The sequence below is a fragment of the Grus americana genome, chromosome 2 (genome assembly GCF_028858705.1).
Source record: "Grus americana isolate bGruAme1 chromosome 2, bGruAme1.mat, whole genome shotgun sequence".
Taxonomy (NCBI): Eukaryota; Metazoa; Chordata; class Aves; order Gruiformes; family Gruidae; genus Grus; species Grus americana.
The window spans coordinates 15,107,995-15,120,271 of NC_072853.1; positions in this window are offsets into that span (position 1 = coordinate 15,107,995).

Genomic DNA, 12,277 nt, shown 5'->3' on the forward strand with positions numbered 1-12,277 from the left:
GGGGCTTTGGGCAACGTGGTCTAGTGGAGGGTGTCCCTGCCCGCAGCAGGGGGGTTGGAACTAGATGAGCTTTAAGGTCCCTTCCAACCCAAACCATTCTATGATTCTATGATTTTGATAGGTGGTGGGTGGGAGTTGGCTGCTGCTATTTATTTCAGTTGTGAGTTTAGTGAAAATAAGCTTTTTTTAAAAAATATATTTTTTATAAATACATCTTTTTTCTGAGTGCATACTTGACTCTTATTAACAGTCTGTCATTCTAAGGGAAATGATCCTTCATGGCTCCAAATATTGGCTAAACACTCAGACAAAAAAAATGGTTTAAACTGTTTAGGAAAATGAACAGGATGGAGGATGAAACCTAACTGAAAAATAAACTCTAAATGGTAGTCTTTTGCCATAAATCTACTTCCCCAGATGATTTTCTTCACAGTATCCTCTAAAGACATTAGAAAATGCCAAGGACTTCACCTGTAGATATTGGACACTGTGTTCTACTGTCACTTGGCTTGGAAGTCCTCTGCCACACCATCCATGTAGGAAGCACGTTATCTGGCACCTTCCTCACTGGCCCTCTGGAATATTCCTTTTGACCAAACAGCAAATCCTGACCTTCATTTTGCGGGAGGTGGCAGAGCTTTAGCTCTTCCAGTCCCAGGTGCCAGACCCACCCGGCAAGGGGAGCACCCACACGTGCTGCAATGATGTGACAGGAGAGGCACCGCTCCTGTGCAGAACTGGCTCGGTTTGTGTAAACCTGGTTTCTGTATGGTCTCTATAAATTTTCAGCTGTAACTACTGTGCTTAATACTAAGGAGCTGTCACATGCAAGGTGATTTCAGCAAAAGCCACATGGGGACGGAATAATGTTGGAACTGGGAGTGGGCTTTGTTCTGACTTGTGTGCAGAGCTGTCAGAGTAAGCCCCAGCGTGAGCACTTGGCAGGGAAATTGTACGACAATGACTTGCCAGAGGCTTGCAGTTTATGCCTGTATACATTTCTGTGGTGAAATTTCACGCCTGCTAGCCAAGCCGACTTGTACTTGGCACTTCCCCGGGAAGACTCCTCACAGAGGCATGCCTGTAGCCTTCCTGAGACGCCTGTGCTGGAGCCTCTGCCATTGGCATCCCAGTTCTGCTTTTCATTCTGGGACACTCAGTGCCTTGAAGCATCATAGAGTCAAAGCGATCATCAAAAATGTCTTTTTGGCATTCCAGGGTGATGTGATATTACAGGGGTTTACATCATATAAGCACTAAGCCTTAGAGCAGAAAATCATAAAGAAACTCCTTGTGGAAATGTACTTCTCCAATCCTCTTTCCCTCTCATGGCTTCTGATTAACCTAGATGGGGAAACGCTTTGGAAAAGCCAGAGAGTATTGATGAATGGATTTACATGTGTAATTTCTGTACCTAATAATAAAAAAAAAAATCCCTGAAAAGTCTAAAGGCTGACTGTACAATGAGAATTTTCCTCAACTAAAAATCACAAAGGAATCACTACTGGGGTCATCACTGAATACTCTGAAAAAGAGCAATGAGGTGTCAGAGGATAGAGTGTGGCACACTCTATGGCGAGAGCTTCTTCTCATCCCCATGAGGTTATGAGGTCCTGTGGCTGTCAGAGAGCATGCAGACATCCTCCGAGACAGTCCCAGGGGATTTCATGGTCTGCTTCCTACTGAGTCAACAAAGAGAGTCCATCTGCAGAGTATCAGGGCAGGCATCAGGATACAGATCAACACCTCTTTATTAATGGAAGAAGGTGAAAAAGTAGCTTCTGCCTTGCTTGATAGTGCAGGACTTCTCACAACAAGTCTCACAACTCACTGCAGGTAGCCTCTGAGATGGAGTCTTGTTTGCCTTGAGAGAATGGCTCCCCATAAGGGTTGTCTGTGGATATGTCCCACACATTGTCCTTCATTGTGACATAATTCTCTGTTGGTGAGTTATGCAACAGCTCGAGGGAAGAATTCGCCTCATTTAACACTGGTCTGTGCTCCAGGTCTTCCAGTATTGCTCAAACCACATGAAATTCAAAAGCTATAACAGATGCCAACAGAGAGAGCAAAATAGGGCATTGCCTACTGCGCTGCACCCCAGCATCACTGCTGGGTGTTGGTGAGGGTGCAGGGACCATTATCCTCGCCATGGTTGGGCATGCACAACCCTTGCTTGCAAGTGGGGTGTGATGAGGGTGAAGAACTATGGTGAGCATAGCGCCCTGTGCTATGGGAACTCTTCCTGAGATGATGGTGAAATACTGTGCAGGACCGTTCAAGTTAGGAACAGAAAGAGAAGCACAAGTAGCAGCAATTGCCTTTTACTCACTTGATGTGTGCTTCCTCATCTCTTGGACCCTTTTCCAGTGTATTTTGTCACATGGTATTTCTAAAATGAAGTGGAAATTAGCTATAAGCACAGCAGCATCTCCTGGCCATGCACTAGGACACCTTACTTTCCCTCTCACTCTGAATCCGGTCAGGAAACTCCAGTTTGGGTGATGAGCACCCATATTTAGGTATGGCAATGTGCAGTGGTCATAATTCAGGCCTCTGAGGAGCTGGCCCTTACAAAATCACAGAATCACAGATTGGTGGGGGTTGGAAGGGACCCATAGAGATCATCTAGTCCAACCCCCCTGCTAGAGCAGGATCACCTAGAGCAGGTTGCACAGGATCGTGTCCAGGTGGGTTTTGAATATCTCCAGAGGAGGAGACTCCACAACCTCTCTGGGCAGCCTGTCCCAGTGCTCGGTCACCCTCAAAGTGAAGAAGTTTTTCCTCATGTTCAGATGGAACTTCCTGTGTTCCAGTTTGTGCCTATTGCCCCTTGTCCTGTCACTGGGCACCATGGAGAAGAGTCTGGCCCCATCATCTTGACACCCACCCTTTAGGTATTTATAAGCATTGACGAGATCCCCTCTCAGTCTTCTTGCTAAAAAAGCAATGGGGTACATGGTTTTAAAAATATGCCCCCAAATTTAACTCATGTTGCATGTTGCTACTGCTGATGAACTACATTTTCTTGGTAAAGTTTTCTGTTCCTCTGTGGATAAAACCTGTGAAGGACTACTTGAAAGATGAACTACAGTCTGCTCTCTTAGTGGCAGTGTTGCTTTCTTCCAGCATCCTAGAAAAAAAGCAGCAGTAAATCTCAGGCCAAGTGTCATATGAGGTAAGAGAGTCTATCTGACATAATTTCTTTCTTAGAAACTTTCAGTGTTGAAAGTCTTTAAACTTTGGCACTTTGCCAAAATCCACAATCCCCACCACAAAATTAGAAGATATCTAAAAAAGAAGTCCCTTTCCAGGAATGACACAAACAGAAATGAATACAGTGAGAGGAAAAAATCTCCCACTGTTCAGGATAGATTAGACAGAACATTTCCCTTTTAACTTAAAGGGCACCGGGGATCTGGCCATACATTTTAGTCAGTCTTAGAGAAATTATTATTTTCCAATTACAATTCTCAGACCTGAGTTCTGCTTTTCCCACAACTGATTATTTCCCAGAAGTCACATTTTTCATATTTCAGTTTGGTTTCTTTGATACTGAAATAGCTGAAGCCAGGAGTCTGAAGGGAAGAAAAAACAAAGCCACCTAGCTCTGAAGGAAGTCTTTTCCCCTTTTCTGCACTTACCAAAATTTAGTAATTTACCAAAACTGCTTAGAAACACAATTTCTACCCAGGCATATTCCAGCAGGGCTGACCATTATTCTGTTTGGTTGAATTTCACAGTGTCCTTTTAGGTTACTTAACATGAAAGAATCTGCTGCTGCAAAAACCATGGTACAGCTTCAGTTCGCATTTCCAGTCCATTTGTTTGTGGCTCTCAAAGAGATGAACTGTTTTTCTTTTCTTTGGTGAAGTTTATTACACTGTGGGCAAAACATCAAAGGGGAGAGCTGGACTGAGCTGTAGAGTAAGCCACAAGGGACACATTATTACACTGGAACAGTCAATATTTTTCAAATGCTAAAGATAGGAAATATTTTAAATCCTTTTTTCCCCTTTCTGCTGCTCAGCACACCCTGCCTGCATCCGTGGAGAGAGCTGCCAGCTCCCTTTGGGACAGGTACCCTCCGTGGGGCCAGCAGGCCAGGATGGGACATGCAGCATCATCCTTGGGACAGGAGCAGCAGCCAGGGTGGGGATGCCCAAAATTGCTGTCAGAGGCAGGATCACCTGAAACTGTGTCCGGAGACAGGTCTCAGCACGCCCGGTGCTGTGAGGAGTGGAAAATTCATCCAGGCTGATAGTGGCTATGGGCGCTGGTAATGATATCGTAGTTCAAGAATTTGACCATGTTCTACAGCTATTACAATTTTAACCTGTAGACTGTCAGGGATATTCTATATCCATTTGGTAATGGAAGACAGGGATATTCTATATTCCATTTGGTAATGGAAGACAAGGACATGATAGGAAAATGGTCATCACCTGAAGTTTATTGGTGGCTGTCGCCATGGGAATGCAACACCCCTTTATTCACTGTGGTGCAACTTCAGTGTGTGCATGTGTGAAGCCATTCTAGCCTTGATGAGAGAGTGGTGATCTCTTTTGACAGTGGGAGAGGTGAGTTTAAACCCCTTAGGTGAAAGGAGGGTGAAAACACCAGTCACTCAGGGGAGAGCTTTTATCACAAGAGTGTTACATGAAAAGGTAAAAAGGACTTCTCCTGAGACCTTGTTTTCGGTGAAATTCTTCCCCCTCTAGCTACAGGCTTTGTTTATGTGTGTTACCAGCACAATAGCATGAGCTAGAAGGTCATTTGTCTCCCTTTGGATTTACATGACATTACTGCTAAAGCCAGCAGGCTGGAAAATGGAAAGCTTTCCAGATTTGCCTCCTCTCCCGTTAAAGACGATCCAGGAAGCTGTGCAGCCTCTATGCTGAGCACCCGGAGTTATACTGAATCCTGTGGCTACGTGCTACCCTTTAATGCATATTTGAATAAAAGATACTCTCTGAAGGAAGCACGTTATGGTGAATCTCTCTGAAATACTGGTGTTGGAAGTCTGTTCCCTCCACCTGCCCCTGTATGCTTGTATCTCTCTTGGAGAGCCATCGCTCTCATTATCAGAGTTGTCCTTCACCATCATGGTGGCTTCTGGGTAAAGAAAAACAAAGCATAAAGGTTAAAAAAGAACTTTAGTTAAAGACCAGGTTGGATGCTCAGCTGATGTGAGCTGGCACAGCCGGACAAGCCAAGAGAGCTGCCCCACAGCGGCAGGAGAGGTCCTCAGCTCCAGACCTCCAGGAAAGCGGTACGTATGCTCAGGGAAGGGGGGGACGTCAAAAGTGGCAAATACTTCTCTCACTCAGACAGTCTGAAAAGCAAACCACATTCTCATTTACTTCAGGAAAATGCCATTTAGATTATAATTGAGAAAATTTGTTTATAACAATACAAGCATTTTTCAGTGATGATCATACAGCTGAAATTGTGTCCAAAACAGGCAGCGTTCCTTTGGTGTCAAGGGGACTTGTTTGATGTGAAGGGTTAAAGATGCTATGGTTAGAGCTGGAAGCGTTGCCTGTCATTAAGGAAACATAACACTTTCCTTTGAAAGACTTTTTCAATTGCTTATGATTTGCCAGATTTTAAACCAATTAGGCTGAAACTCTCCATGCTGGTTGCTTATTTTCTCCTGAACCGTCTGGGAAAGGTTTCATCAGAAGTCATTCAATCCTTTCTGAAAGAGCAACTTGGAAAAACTGCTTTGCCTATAGTGAAAAAATAATCCTGTAACTATATTAGTAAGCAGCTGCATGTTTTGCAAGGGAAAGGCAGGTAGTCGACTACCTCCGAGGCGCCTCACTCAACACTCAACACTCGTGGCAAGCCCAGCAGCAGAGTATGCAACTCCTTGGTTGAAACACCAGCAAGGCATACTGGGACTGAAAACACTACGCGGAGGAAACTGGGACTGTATTAAAAAAAAAAAAAAAAAAAAAGATGGAGCAGAGGGAATGGTTGAATCACGATGCTATGGGAGACTGGGAAGGGAATTAGATGGTGAAAACTGCAAGTGGGATGAGGAAGTGTGTGTGTGCGTGTGTGTGTTTGCTTGTGTGAGTATATGCATGCAGGCAGCCCAGCCCTCGCAGAATTGGAGAAGAAAAAGTAATGAACTGGGGAAGAAAAAAACAGGACAAAAAGTATCTAGGAGATAACAAGAACATTTTGTGATTCTACTTTTTCAATAGCCTTGTACATATACTTAGTTTTGTCAAATAGCTTTCAACTTGTCACTGCTGAAAAATGTGTTTGGGGAAAGTCTGAAGAGCAGTACTAAAGGGTAAGGTAGAACTTTCTCAGTTGACTTGAGCATCTTGTATCGTATCCATTTACTGTTCCCAAAACTGTGTATGAGAGTATGACCTGATTTTACCTCTTGTTCTTCCATTGCCTTGTGCAGGATCACGAGCCAACACTTGTACCAAATCAAGCAGCTCTGTTTATGCTAGGACATACAAGTTGTGCCTTTTCCTAAAAATCATAATTTGACTGGCTTAATTTTAAACTAGCAGCTGGCCTCAGGGCTCAGCCTGATGATGAATTCGGCATTTTGGTGATGCAGCAAGGACTGAGTGCGTAGGTGAGGCTGTATCCCGCAGGGAACTTTGCCATTTGGCAAAAGTCACGAGCTGCATATGAGAGATGGTCCGTGGGTCACACCAGTGAGCTGTCTAGCCCACTGCTCTGTTTCCGACGGTGGCAAGAGGAGATGCTATATAGGAAGACTATGTGAGGCTGGTTGTTATGTGCAGCCCTTTCCCCTAGTACACAGCATCCACAAGTGTTGGGTTAGGGGTACTAGAGGGTACATTCTTGCCTCATTCTTTTAACATACAGACCCATCATTCATTAATTTGTCTAGTCCTCTTTTTGACCATGCTAATTCTCTCTGCCTCCAAAAGCTCCAGTGGCAGCAAGCTCTAGAGATGAACTACTCACTGAGTAAGCAAGCACTTTCTTTTATCTCTTTTAAACTGATCTTTTGCTAGTTGCCTGGAGTGGTGCCTAGATCCCATATCAGGTTCTGGTAAACAACAGTTATGTGTTTGGTTTAACCAGCACATTCATCATTTTGTAAATCATGATTACAACCCTCCAACGCTTCCTTCACTCCAGAGCAGAGTCCCTGTATTTTCAGTCTTTGTCAGGCAGCAGCTTCAACACCTTGACCATTTTTGCTGCCCTTTAGCTCTACGACAAGAACACAGCTGGTTTTTATGTAGCAGCAACATTACACCCTCTGTTCTGTTCCTAATAACCTTCTTATGAGTTCTAACATTTTATTGACTTTTTTGCTTGCCATTGCATACTGAGCTGATGATTTCAGAGACCCATCAGCAATGGCTCAAAGATCTCTTTCCTAAGTTGTAACTCTCAGTTCCAAGTCTAATGTAGATCATATTTTCCTAGAAGCATTGCCCTGGATTTATCTATATTAAAGTTCATCGGCCACCTTTAAGCCAACTCAGTTTGGTGAAGTCCTCATGGCCTGCACAGAACTTGACTATCTGAAAGAACTTAATATCATCTCCAAACTCTGCAACAGCAGTGACTCCATGGTATGAGCTGGTTCAGCTGCCATTTTAAATGAGTTGACTGTTAACTTTCATAGCTCCCTAGGAAGAAGAAATCCCTCCAAAATCTCCTTATGTTTTGAAGGTTATTTTCCACTTCTCTAACCTAGTGGAGCTCCATGGATTTCAATCACATATGATTTACAGACATCAATAAAGCCGACTGCGTCCTGTAGGGAGAAGAGTGAAGGATATTTTCTTCAGCTGCTTCCTAGCTCCTCAGAAAAGGGACTTGACTTTATATTAGTGTTCTGGGATTGTTGTTCTGAAATTTGTGATATTACCATACTGACACAAGTATGAAGTATTGTGTGGCACTAAGTTGTTGCGATGTCTGCTTATAATAAAAAGATAAAAATGGGAGCCCTGTCCTTTCAGATGAATCACATAAGTTAGAATGAGCATTCCTAATTGCACTCCTGGGAGCTTTGCTTATTTAGAAATCAGGGTATGTGGAAGCCCTGAAGTATGACTGGCGAAGGGTGTCCTTAAGGCAGGGAGGGTGTCCCTAAGGCAGGGATGGTGGCCTTAAAGCAGGGAGGGTGTCCCTGAGGCAGGAAGGATGTCCCTAAGGCAGGAAGGGTGTCCCTAAGGCAGCAGCGTGCGGCCCCTGAAGGGCTGTCCGTGGTTGGAGCTCCATCTACTGGTACTGATCGTTGCCTTTTACTCAGGGGCTACAAGTACCTTGTTCTCTTTGGAGGACTTCTTTAATGAAAAAAAAAAAAAAAAAAGGTATGTAGGAAGGACGTAAATTCACCATGAATCTCTTCTGATCTCCTTTCAGGCAGCAGAGGCACTCAGGTCTCTGAGAGACCCCTGTAACTTGGTGTTATTGTAGCAGTTCTTCATCTTCGTAGTTTTATGTGATGTTCTACCTCAGATCCCCCACCCAATGTTGCCAACCCTAAACCAATCACAACCCACGGGTCAGGTCCCCCCAAAACAATGAGAGTCTACAAGTGCTGGGTATTTATCTTGGAGCTTTCACACTTTCTAAGTCTGCCATGGGCACTGTCCTGCTTTCGGCTGAGATAATTTTCTTTCAAGTAGCCGGTATAGTGCTGAGTTTTGGATTTAATATGAGAATAATGTTGATAACACACTGATGTTTTTAGTTATTGCTAGGTAGTTGTAATATGTCCACTAACTCAAGAACTTTTCAGCTTCTCACACCCCTCCAGGTGCACAAGAACCTGGGAGATTACAGCCAGGACAGCTGACCCAGACTGGCCAAAGGGACATTCCCTACCATAGAACGTATATAACTGGGGAAGCTAACTGGGAGGCGGAACTGCTGCTCAGAAACAGACTGGGCATCAGGTTGTTTGTTTTTTTTCTTTCTGCAGGCGGTGAGCAATTGCATTTGTGCATCACTTGTTTTATTATATTATCACTATTACTATTACTATCCCCTTCCTTTGTGATCCTATTAAACTGTCTTTATCTGAAGCCATGACGGTTTTTTCCATTCTCCTCCCCATCCCCTTGTGTGTGTGGGGGGAGTGAGCGTCTGCGTGGTGCTCAGTTAGTGGCCAGGATTAAACCACAACCGGCACAAAGGCTGTTTTTCCCTTAATGGCCGTGGCTATTCCAGCAATAACTTGTCCCAGCACCAGGATCCTTAAGAGAATAAGCAAATGACAGAAGGCCAAGGAATATGTAATACCATTTGTTTCAAAGGTCAGCTCTATTTAGTGCTGAGGGAAAATTCTGTTCTTACTTCCATTAGTAAAATTCTTTGCTGGTGACTGGACCACAAAAGAAGTTGCATTTATGTAACTAAAAGCAAAATTTGTCCTCTTGTTCATAATGAAATTTCTCTCTGAGATAGCTCTGTCTTTTTCTAAGAACATTTGCTCCAGCCAAGACTCAGGCTTGTTGTTCGACAATTTCATTATTGGATATATTTACTTTTTATACTGAACTTTGGGCTTTGGCCCAGGAACAGCTGTCACTGCTATGGGTCAGGTCAGGCATGTCTCAGCAGTCAGATGACACTTCTGTCCAAGTCCTCCTCCTTTCTGTCCTCCAGCTTGCCCAGGGCCCATACTGATTGGAGCCAGGGAACGGAGAGGAAAACAACAACTACTCCTGCCCTTCTTCCAACTGGTGCCGAGTTGGGAAGTGGAGAACATTTCCTCTTCCCCTCTGCTCCTGAATTTTGGCTTAAAGCATCTGGTGATGATTCACCTTGCCTCTTGTTCAAACAGCCCAAGGCTCTAAGCTGGCCCTACAGGTTCCCCAGGGCTTCAGATCCCAGGCCAAGTTATTTACAGTTTGAAAAACAGGTATATTAAGGAGTTAAGAGCCGGATTCAATGCCAGATTTAATACAAGGGACAAGTGTAACCAAGTACTAAGGTCTTCATCCCCGTTTCTAATCAGTAGGCCTCCCACTCCATTTCCCCATTTATCGAAACTTTGTATGTTATCTTTGTGGAACCATCTTAAGCCCATCTGCACCCTTTAGTGCTACTTAACAGTGACTCATATCCCAGTACACCAGATTGGTTTCTGGGTTGTCCAGCCTGTCCAAATCATGCTGCAGCTCCCTGCTTTCTTTCCAAAACCAGGGGAGAGGCAGGGAGAAGATGTTTATTTAGGTCTTACCACAGCATAGACCTGTAGCTTAGCTGGGATGTTCACCCGGACCCAGGAGACTGGAAATAATTCCAGGTCACGCAATTTGGGAATAGACCTATGATATGATTAATTGCATTATTAACTTATGCTACAGCATGTTTTCCACTTGAAAAGTAATCACAAAGAAAAATGGCTATGGTCCTTGTGTTGGACAAGTTTATAGAAACAAAACACTTTTTGCCTCATCAGTTTGTCTCATAAAGTTTATTGGACCTAAACCAACACCTGTAACAAAGTAATATTAAAAGCTAATCATTGGTGGACACTGTGAGTAGAACTGCCCAAGCATGTAACTGGATCACTAGGAAGCCCCAGCAGCTTTGCACAGGGCAGTGGGGCTGTGTGAGGTCCCGGCTGGGCAGCAAGAGGAAAACACAAGGACCCTTTGCTCTGCAAGGAACCTCAGTGGGTTTGTTCTGATCTGCTGCTTATTGTGCCACACCACTGGTCCAGTGACATAGGCCATGCTTTGCTGATGACCAGAAAAAGGTGTTTGCATGAGATTAAAATCTCTGGTAATTCTTTTAAGATCATCAGTAATGCTGCAATGACGTACGGATCTACAGGGCTCAGTCCTTGCAACAAGAGCCTCTCTGGAGCCAGGCACAAGAGGTCTGACACTGGATGTGCTGGACGTTAAGTGTATGAATGTCCTGTATGTATGTCCTGGTGGACAACAAGCTCTCCATGAGCCAGCAATGTGCCCCTGTGTCCAAGAAGGCCAGTGGTATCCTGGGGTGCATTAAGAAGTGTGGCCAGCAGGTCGAGGGAGGTTATCCTCCCCCTCTACTCTGCCCTGGTGAGGCCACACCTGGAGTACTGTGTCCAGTTCTGGGCTCCCCAGTTCAACAAACACAGGGAACTACTGGGGAGAGTCCAACGGAGGGCTACAAGGATGATGAGGGGACTGGAGCATCTCTCGTATGAGGAAAGGCTGAGAGAGCTGGGTCTGTTTAGCCTGGAGAAGAGAAGGCTGAGAGGGGATCTCATCAATGGTTATAAATATCTAAAGGGTGGATGTCTAGAGGAAGGGGCCAGACTCTTCTCCATGGTGCCCAGTGACAGGACAAGGGGCAACGGGCACAAACTGGAACACAGGAAGTTCCATCTGAACATGAGGAAAAACTTCTTCACTCTGAGGGTGACCGAGCACTGGGACAGGCTGCCCAGAGAGGTTGTGGAGTCTCCTTCTCTGGAGATATTCAAAATCCACCTGGACGTGATCCTGTGCAACCTGCTCTAGGTGATCCTGCTCTAGCAGGGGGGTTGGACTAGATGATCTCCAGAGGTCCCTTCCAACCTCTACCACTCTGTGATTCTGTGAATATTTTGTCCATGATCTCCAGAATCCTTATAGATACCTGCAATAATCCCACAGCAAGAAAGGTGTTAAAACCACACCTAGACATAATCTGACTCGATCATTGTGTTCCCTTGAAAGGTAGCTTGACAAGTTAGTTGCCAAAACTTAGCTCAGGTTTCTGAACTGAAGGGTGTTGTGTCCTGGCAGGCTTAAGGCGGGTAATATTTTGCTAGCGCCAAGAATTTAGGGCTCAAACATGCTGTATAGGAGGAAGCAGCTGAAACCTGCAGATTCCTGAGGACCTGTTTTTTTCTCTTAAGATGCAGGAGGTAGATCAACACCTCAAACAGGAACTATGTAGCCTATTTACAAGTGGATAATCAAAATTTAAGGTCAGAACACCCAGAAACGATGATGTTTGATCTAGGAATGCCAATTTGGCACGTTAAACCTCCCTTTGACTCACAATCCTTCACAGTCATTCTACCTTTTAACCCCGTGTAACTAATTGCCAGAGGAATACTGCCATGACAGAGCCAGAAGTTGGACAGGTCAGACACGATCCACGCCGTGCTGCTTCCTTTCTGCCCTCGGTGGGCAGCAGCCCAGGCTGCTGGGCACGGCACTACCTCTCACTTGAGAAATCCTGTTTCCTTTTCCTGCCCCACCACAGAGCTCCCGCGCGAGGACTTCAGCAAACAAGCTGTTTAGTGTGTCTGTCTGAGTTTCCC